Source organism: Saccopteryx bilineata, chromosome 7, assembly GCF_036850765.1.
Source record: "Saccopteryx bilineata isolate mSacBil1 chromosome 7, mSacBil1_pri_phased_curated, whole genome shotgun sequence".
NCBI classification, from domain to species: Eukaryota; Metazoa; Chordata; class Mammalia; order Chiroptera; family Emballonuridae; genus Saccopteryx; species Saccopteryx bilineata.
The window spans coordinates 102,350,522-102,359,197 of NC_089496.1; positions in this window are offsets into that span (position 1 = coordinate 102,350,522).

Genomic DNA, 8,676 nt, shown 5'->3' on the forward strand with positions numbered 1-8,676 from the left:
CCCTCCTCTGTCTCAATTCCGTTCCTCAGTTCTAATTACTCCTTGGATTCCTCACATGAGTGAGGTCATATGATATTTTTCTTTCTCTGCCTGGCTTATTTCACTCAACAATAATAGTTTCCTTTAAAAAAAAAATCTAAGAATTTCCACCACTCAAACCTTCTCATACCTCGAAGCAGTAGACCTCTCTGACATCTCTAATGACACAACCCACAGAGATTCATAGCACCCAGACTGAGTCACTTTTAATTTTGAGGACACAGGGCAATAAATGGGAAGTGTTTACCTGGGTCTGAACAGGGTTGGGCGCGAGTAGCTGTTTGGACGCACCCACTGGCGCCCCGGCGCCGAGCGCCAAGCGCGCTCCTGAGCAACAGGCCCTCCTGGAGATGTCATGAGGCGATGGGTGTGCTGTGTGCTTGTTTACCAGCCTCGTCAAGCCCAGCACCCAGGAATGGGGATCCTCAGGCCTGCGCCCAAGCGTGTTTCTTTTAAAACCGAAACTGAATGTGGTCTGATCATCTTGAATAGACAGGAGGGTCCTCTACCCAAAATTTGGTTTGGACATACACAACAGAGGACATAAAAGGTTTCCACTTATATTCTGAGTCAGTCAGGGGAGAGCGGGTCAAACTCCCATGCTGGTCCAAAACTGATTGGAGAGCAGAGAGGAAGGGTACTGGCTTAGGGTGTCCATGCTGGCTAGGGTGTGGGGTTGGAGCGAGGGCTTCCCCACGTGCAGGCAGGGGCTTGCATGGTTTGAACTTCCCTTCTGTGCCAAAGAAGCTTTCTTTTCGGCTTGTCCAGATGTGGGCAGAAAGGAAAGAGGTAAGGGTAAGGCTTGAAAACTGTCAGCAATCAAACATCAGAAAAATGAGTCAGATTCTTTATTACAAAATGTTTCCCTAGCCCTGGTCAGTTGGCTCAGCAGTAGAGTGTCAGCCCGGTATATGGAAGTCCCTGGTTCGATTCCCAGTCAGGGCACACAGGAGAAGCGACCATCTGCTTCTCCACCCATTCCCTTCTCCTTCTTCTCTCTTTTCCTCTACCGCAGCCATGGCTCCAATGGTTCAAGCAAGTTGGCCCTGGGCACTGAGGATGGCTCCATGGCCTTGCTTCAGGCACAAAAACAGCTCAGTTGCTGAGCAATGGAGCAGCAGCCCCAGATGGGCAAAGCATCCCCCAGTAGGGGCTTGCCGGGTGGACCCCGGTCAGGGTGCATGTGGGAGTCTGTCTCATTGCCTCCCCAATTAAAAAAAAAAGTTTCGACCCTGGCCGGTTGGCTCAGCGGTAGAGCGTCGGCCTGGCGTGCGGGGGACCCGGGTTCGATTCCCGGCCAGGGCACATAGGAGAAGCGCCCATTCGCTTCTCCTCCCCCCCTTCCTCTCTGTCTCTCTCTTCCCCTCCCACAGCCGAGGCTCCACTGGAGCAATGATGGCCCGGGCGCTGGGGATGGCTCCTTGGCCTCTGCCCCAGGCGCTAGAGTGGCTCTGGTCGCAGCAGAGCGACACCCCGGAGGGGCAGAGCGTCGCCCCCTGGTGGGCAGAGCAGCGTCCCTGGTGGGCATGCTGGGTGGATCCCGGTCGGGCGCATGCGGGAGTCTGACTGTCTCTCCCCGTTTCCAGCTTCAGAAAAATACAAAAAAAAAAAAAAAAAAAGTTTCCCTACATCTCCCTTAACTGGATCCCAGAAATACCGACCACTGCTCTAACCCCACCCACACAGGGGCAGCCGATGGACGGGGAGCCCGAGAGCAGAAATGGAAGAGCCTTAGCAGCTGCAGTCCAAACACCTTCGCAAAGTGCAACATCACTAAGGCCGCTTCTGGGGCCCTGCCAGGCTCTGTACTAGTGAGCAACCTCAAAACTCGTGCCCAATCCTTTTATGAAGGAGCAGTCGAGTTGTTTTAAAATGCGTCTGGCTCTGTTTACTCTATTCAGGCTCGGATTTTCCTTGCGATGAGTGGAAGTGGATGACAGAACTTCTAGCCCAGGCGAGGAACGCTGTTGGCCACGAAACAAGAAGCTTACAGGAACAAGTTGTATCTACACTGAAACCATTCAGCTCTCCCCTGTGAATCACCTTCTGCTTCCCTGTCCCTGGGCAGACTTTTCTTCTTCCTCTTCCTGAAATCCCCACCCAGCAATCATCCCTCTCCTCACCTCTATATAACTAATTACTCATGCTTCCTAATGGGCCTGTTTGCTATGACTCTCTCCCTGTTGTTCATGTCTACTGGGTGCACCATTCCTTCGTAATCACACAGCCGCTCACCTGCAGACTTGCTATTGTCACTGCTCTCCCACGGAACACCTACCCGTTGATGACACCAGCTTCCAGTCCTGCCTTTCTCCTGGGCTTGTTGGGACGAGCAGCCCGACCTCTCTCTATGACATTCATTGAGTCCAGTCCACACGTAACAGGAGATTGGGTTGGATCTAAGGAAATAATGGTAACTATTAGACCTCTCATTTATGGAGCATTTGCAGTATACCTCATGCTGGGCTAAGCTCTTCATGAACATGATCTCGTTTCATCTTCACAACATAATCTCAGTATCACAGATGAGGAACCTGAGGTTGAGAGATGTTGAGTAAGTGGCCGAGGATCACACAGCTAAAAAGGTCCTGCCTGGCTCTGAGCCCAAATCTCATTCTGAAGTCCAGTCTCCAAATCACCATACTATATTCTTTCCACAAGAGCCTGCTTCTAGAATTTATGCCTTTTCAAGTTGTGTTGACCACCCACGCATGATCTGCCAATTCTAGACGCAGGCATAAACCCTCCCAACCTCCTTTCCTTGTGATTGCCTCTTGGTTGGTGAGATTTATCTCTCTTTTCTGTCATTCAGATTTCTTTGCTGAATGTAGAAAAATTTAAATTAATTTTTCAAAGAGTAATGTTCCTATACCCTGTTCTAGTGTAGTCTATTACGATTGTGAAAAGTATGCTGCTACTTGGAAACGTCAAGTAGTCTTGGTAACGTGTAATTATAATGAATTGCATCGCAGCGATGTATGTTTTTATTGTGTATAATTTTAAAAGTATGTGATGACTATCTAATTATAGTCTGTAGTTCACAAAGTAGTACCTTACAACACTGTTCGCTCGGTAGATATTTCACCAGTCTCCGGGATCAGAAATGCAGGGAGCATGGTCATTCCCAGGGTTTTCCAGATTACACTGGTGACAATGTAGGACTGCCATTTACTCGGCGTTCCTGAGATGTACCATTGCATTTCCCCGCCAAGCTAATTGCCTCTTTATTTTTTGATTGTCCTTTTCTGGGGGGGTCTGCCAATACTTTAAGTACATTGACTCTATAATACGAGGTTCAGGGGAAGCTCTTAAAGGTCAAGATGACAGCACAGAATCCCATTCTCCTTTGTTATCCCAGGGCCTGGACCTGTGGTTCTCTCTTCTTTTTCATCACCTAGAGCAGGGGTAGTCAACCTTTTTATACCTACCGCCCGCTTTTGATTCTCTGTTAGTAGTAAAATTTTCTAACCGCCCACCAGTTCCACAGTAATGGTGATTTATAAAGTAGGGAAGTAACTTTACTTTATAAAATTTATAAAGCAGAGTTACAGCAAGTTAAAGCATATAATAATAATTAATTACCAAGTATTTTATGTCAGATTTTTGCTAAGTTTGGCAGAATAAATCTTCATTAAACAACTTACTATAGTTAAATCTATCTTTTTATTTATACTTTGGTTGCTCTGATACCGCCCACCATGAAAGCTGGAACGCCCCCTAGTGGGCGGTAGGGACCAGGTTGACTACCACTGCCCTAGACCCTTCCCCAGGTCCATCTGTCATTGAGCCTTTGTGACACATAGTTTTCTAAAGTGCAGACTTCTTGGGGTTTCCCCAGAGAATGGAATCTCCACATGCCAGATAGTTTTCAAAGGAAGCCTCTGAAATAATTCCTGCAGGCCAGTCTTAATGCATTCCTCGGGAGGAGGAATCAGACCAGCTGTTATTACTAAGGGTTTCTTCTAGTCTCTGCAGATTATCTCTAAGAGATAAGCTTTCATCTGTACCGAGTTCACACAAAAACACCATGAGCTGTTCTCACAAGGAAAACAGCCAGAGAGGGTAGATAACACCACTAAGTTCCATTTGACTTGCATCATAAGAATTATTCATGAGAGAAAATCTATTCAAGGATAAAACAGAAGCCTGACCAGGCAGTGGCGCAGTGGATAGAGTGTCGGACTGGGATGTGGAGGACCCAGGTTTGAGACCCCGAGGTCGCCAGCTTGAGCGCGGGTTCATCTGGTTTGAGCAAAAGCTCACCAGCTTGGACCAAGGTCGCTGGCTGGAGCAAGGGGTCACTCGGTCTGCTGAAGGCCCGCTGTCAAGGCACATATGAGAAAGCAATCAATGAACAATTAAGGAGTTGCAATACACAACAAAAAACTAATGATTGATGCTTCTCATCTCTCTGTTCCTGTCTGTTTGTCCCTGTCTACCCCTCTCTCTGTCTCTGTAAAAAAAAAAAAAAAAAAAGAAAAGAATAAAACAGAAAAAAAAGTGAGTCACTTGTTCCACTTCTGCAAAAGGCACCGAGGTCTCCCCCATGTGTCATTGCATTCTTCAGCGCTCAGTTAAAGAAGAGGTAATGACAAAGGAGCCCTATTGGCTCTATCTTCAAACTGTGTCTTGAATCTCAGCACCTTCGCTGCCACCCTCTTGGTTCAAACTCCCGTCATCTCCCACCTGGGTCACTGCAGCAGCCTCTTAACTGGTCTTCATGAGGCCACCCTTGTTCTACTTCTGTTTATCAGCAACAGAGCAGCCAGGACGGCTCTGTTACACCCAAAGTCAAACCAGGACTGTTCTCCGATCAGATCCCTCCAATGGCTCCTTTTTCTCTGGCAGGAAAAGCTGAAGTGGTCACATGACCAGTGGCTGACCCACTCTGGCCCTCACGTGCCGCTGTGACCTCATCCTCTACACTGCTCCTGCTCTCTCTCCGTCTGGTTCCACCACACTGGCCTTTTAGCATTCCCTCAAGGACATGAGACACACTCCTGACTCAGGGCCTGCGCTCACATGTCCCTCTGCCTGGACAGTCACTTTGCTGCCTCTCTTACCTCCTTTGAGTCCTTGCTCAAATGCCACCTACTCAATAAGGCCTCCTAAGGTCATCCAAATCAATAGCAACCCTTTTCTCCAATCAAATCCCCAGTTTTCTAATCTCCTTTACTCTCTTTGCTTTTCTACCATCACCCTTAAACCACCTTTTCACGGACTTGATTTACTTGCTTACTGTGTTTATTGGCTGCTTCCTCCCATTGTAATATCCACGAGGGCGGGGTCTTCACTGTCTCTTTTGTTCATTGATGTATGACTGGAAACTGGAATGGAGCCTGGTGTGGAGTAGCCACTCATACTTGGTGAATAAATGAATGAGCGAGTGCCAAGATTGCTCAAGGGTTTCTCTTTGTATTGTGCTCTTTCTTTGCTTCCCCTACATTATCATTAATTTATTTTTTATTAATTTTAATGGGGTGACATTGACAAATCATGGTACATATGTTCAGAGAAAATATCTCCAGATTATTTTGACATTTGATTATACTGCATACCCCTCACCCAAAGTCAAATTGTCTTCCGTCACCTTCTATCTGGTTTTCTTTGTGCCCCTCTCCTCCCTCCACCGCCTCCCTCTCATTCCTTCCTCTCTCCCCCCCCTTCCCCCCTGTAACCACCACACTCTTGTCCATGTCTCTGAGTCTCATTTTTATGTCCCATCTATGTATGGAATCATATAGTTCTTAGTTTTTTCTGATTTACTTATTTCACTCAGTATAATGTTATCAAGGTCTATCCATGTTGTTGTAAATGATCCAATGTCATTATTTCTTATAGCTGAGTAGTATTCCATAGTATATATGTACCATATCTTCTTTATTCAATCTTCTATTGAAGGGCTTTTTGGTTGTTTCCATGTCTTGGCCACTGTGAACAATGCTGCAGTGAACATGGGGCTGCATGTGTCTTTATGTACCAATGTTTTTGAGTTTTGGGGGTATATACCCAGTAGAGGGATTGCTGGGTCATATAGTAGATCTATTTTTAATTTTTTGAGGAACCACCATACTTTCTTCCATAATGGTTGTACTACTTTACATTCCCACCAACAGTGGATGAGGGTTCCTTTTTCTCCACAGCCTCTCCAACATTTGCTATTACCTGTCTTGTTGATAATAGCTAATCTAACAGGTGTGAAGTGGTATCTCATTGTAGTTTTGATCTGCATTTCTCTAATATCTAATGAAGATGGGCATCTTTTCATTGTAGATCTTTGGGGTTTTTTCATTTAATAATATTTATGAAGCGCTTACTGAGTTTCAGGCATGTCCTTGCCCTTGAAGATGCAGTCTTCCCAGAGGTGCTGCTGATGGTTGTGTTATTCATGCTGACCCTACGTATGTGGCTGTAAACATTGATTCTTGAAATGCCACTTGGAGAAAATGACCATTTGTCACTGGTGAAGCTTCCAGAACACGCCTTTTCCATGGCCCAGTTACTACTGGACACTGAGTGGGACAAGCCCCAAGCTCAGTGTTGCTGAACAGTCTATTCTCCCATCACTGCACGGTCACACACCAGGTGGGCTGGTGGCTGTGAGTTCCGGGGAATACTTCAACCAAATCACCCGATACTCGTACCTATTCTTATTTACAATCTCTTCTTTGATACCTGCATAATGTAACAAGGTTTGTATGAAAAGGATGAATGCCTCGTAAATACGTGAAAATTTTAATGTTTCTATGGTGAGAGTGAAATATTAAGAAAAACCAAGAAATACCTTCAGCCATCTTTTAGGGACATTTAAAAATGGAGAACCAGACTAAGGATATTTGTAGATTGACTTTCTCATCACTTTAAGTAACTCAGTAGCTTAAAAAGTAAGTTTGCTTTACATCAAAGTGTATTATGAAGTTTATGTACAATGATTTCATGGTGTATTTAGCTGTATGTGAACATAACTGTGGTCTTATAACCATTAGCATAGTTGAAACAGAACAGTAATAAAATTAACACGAAATAGAATACTTAATATACACTAGGTACTATTCATAGAATAAGTCCTTCAACCACCTAAATGACCCTATGAGTTAGGAACCATGATTATCCCCACTTTACAGGCAAAGAAAGGCTCAGCTAGGCTTACTAGCCCAAAGTTACCACTACTAAATAGCAGAAGCAGAATTAGAACCCAGGTGGTCAGGCTGTAAAGTAGGGGACAGCAACTTCTATGTTGTATTACCACACCGGTAAGACAGGCAGATTAGCCATGTTCATCATTTAACTCACAACATCGTTTAGCAGGATCTCTTTGTATTAAGTGGCTGCTTGCACTCTGAAATGAGTTAGGGAGGAAAATGCTCAGTGTGTGTAATTCTGGGTTGAAAAAGTACCTTTTATTTTTCAACCCAGGATTTATTTATTTTTAAATAAATTTAAAATACCATTTATTTGTTTATTATCTTTTTTGTGACAGAGAGAGGGACAGATAGGGACAGATAGGCAGAAAGGGAGAGGTGAGAAGTATCAATTCTTTGTTGCATCTCCTTAGTTATTCATTGATTGCTTTCTCAAAAGTACCTTGACCAGGGGCTACAGCAGAGCGAGTGACCCCGTGCTCAAGCCAGCGACCTTGGGTCCAAGCTGGCGAGCTTTGCTCAAACCAGATGAGCCTGTGCTCAAGCCGGCAACCTCGGGGTCTTGAACCTGGGTCTTCTGCATCCAGTCCGATTGTCTATCCACTGTGCTACCACATGGTCAGGCTGAAAAAGTTTTACCTTTAAAATGTTTGTTATCTAGCATCCCTGTAAAGCCAGAAGCCACGGCCAGGGCCACTATCACAGCAGCCTGGCCCATGCAGGTTCGCATTGGATTCGGACAGTCGGTAAAGAAACAGCGGAGCCAAAAACTGATGGGCCATAGTCTTTAATTCTAGCTTGCACCCGGCAGGCAAGTAAAAACACACACTGGGCTCCAAAACCCACTCACGTTCAGTGCTCACAAAGCTACTGACTTATCCGAGTTTCCTAGAATCAAAGGTTTCTAGCTTACCAGACTTACTCACCTCTGTCCCCCATCTCCTTCCTTATCCCAGATACAAACTCTACACAAACTGGCATCTCACTCAGCACTCTGCCATCTTGGCTGCTTCTCCTGGCCTCTTCCACGTGGCTTTTTCTCTATTCTCCTCTGCTCTCTCTTCTAATGATAATCTCAGGAACCAAGAGCGCCAACTCTCGTTCCGCCCCCATTTTATATTGTAGCTTCACAACCTCTAATCCAATATACAAAATAATGAAGTCTCCAATACAAAGTCACTTCTCCGAGGCATGATTGGATTGTACCACCCCACATCAAAAAGGGTAGGAAAGGCTTAATCCCAAAACCAAGCCCCAGGCTACAAGGATTCTGCCTGCCTTTAGCCCACCCCAACACACATTAATATCACCTGGGCGATGGCCTCCTCGTGTTATCTTTAACAAAGTGAGCATAATACATTTTATCCGCCCAACAATCCCAAAGCCTTAAAATTAACTTTGGAGAGTGACTTGGTCTGCGCTTAACTGAGATACTACTAATGAGGAAACGGAAACCTCCGAAGTTTTCATTACCAGTCACACAATGCAAGACACA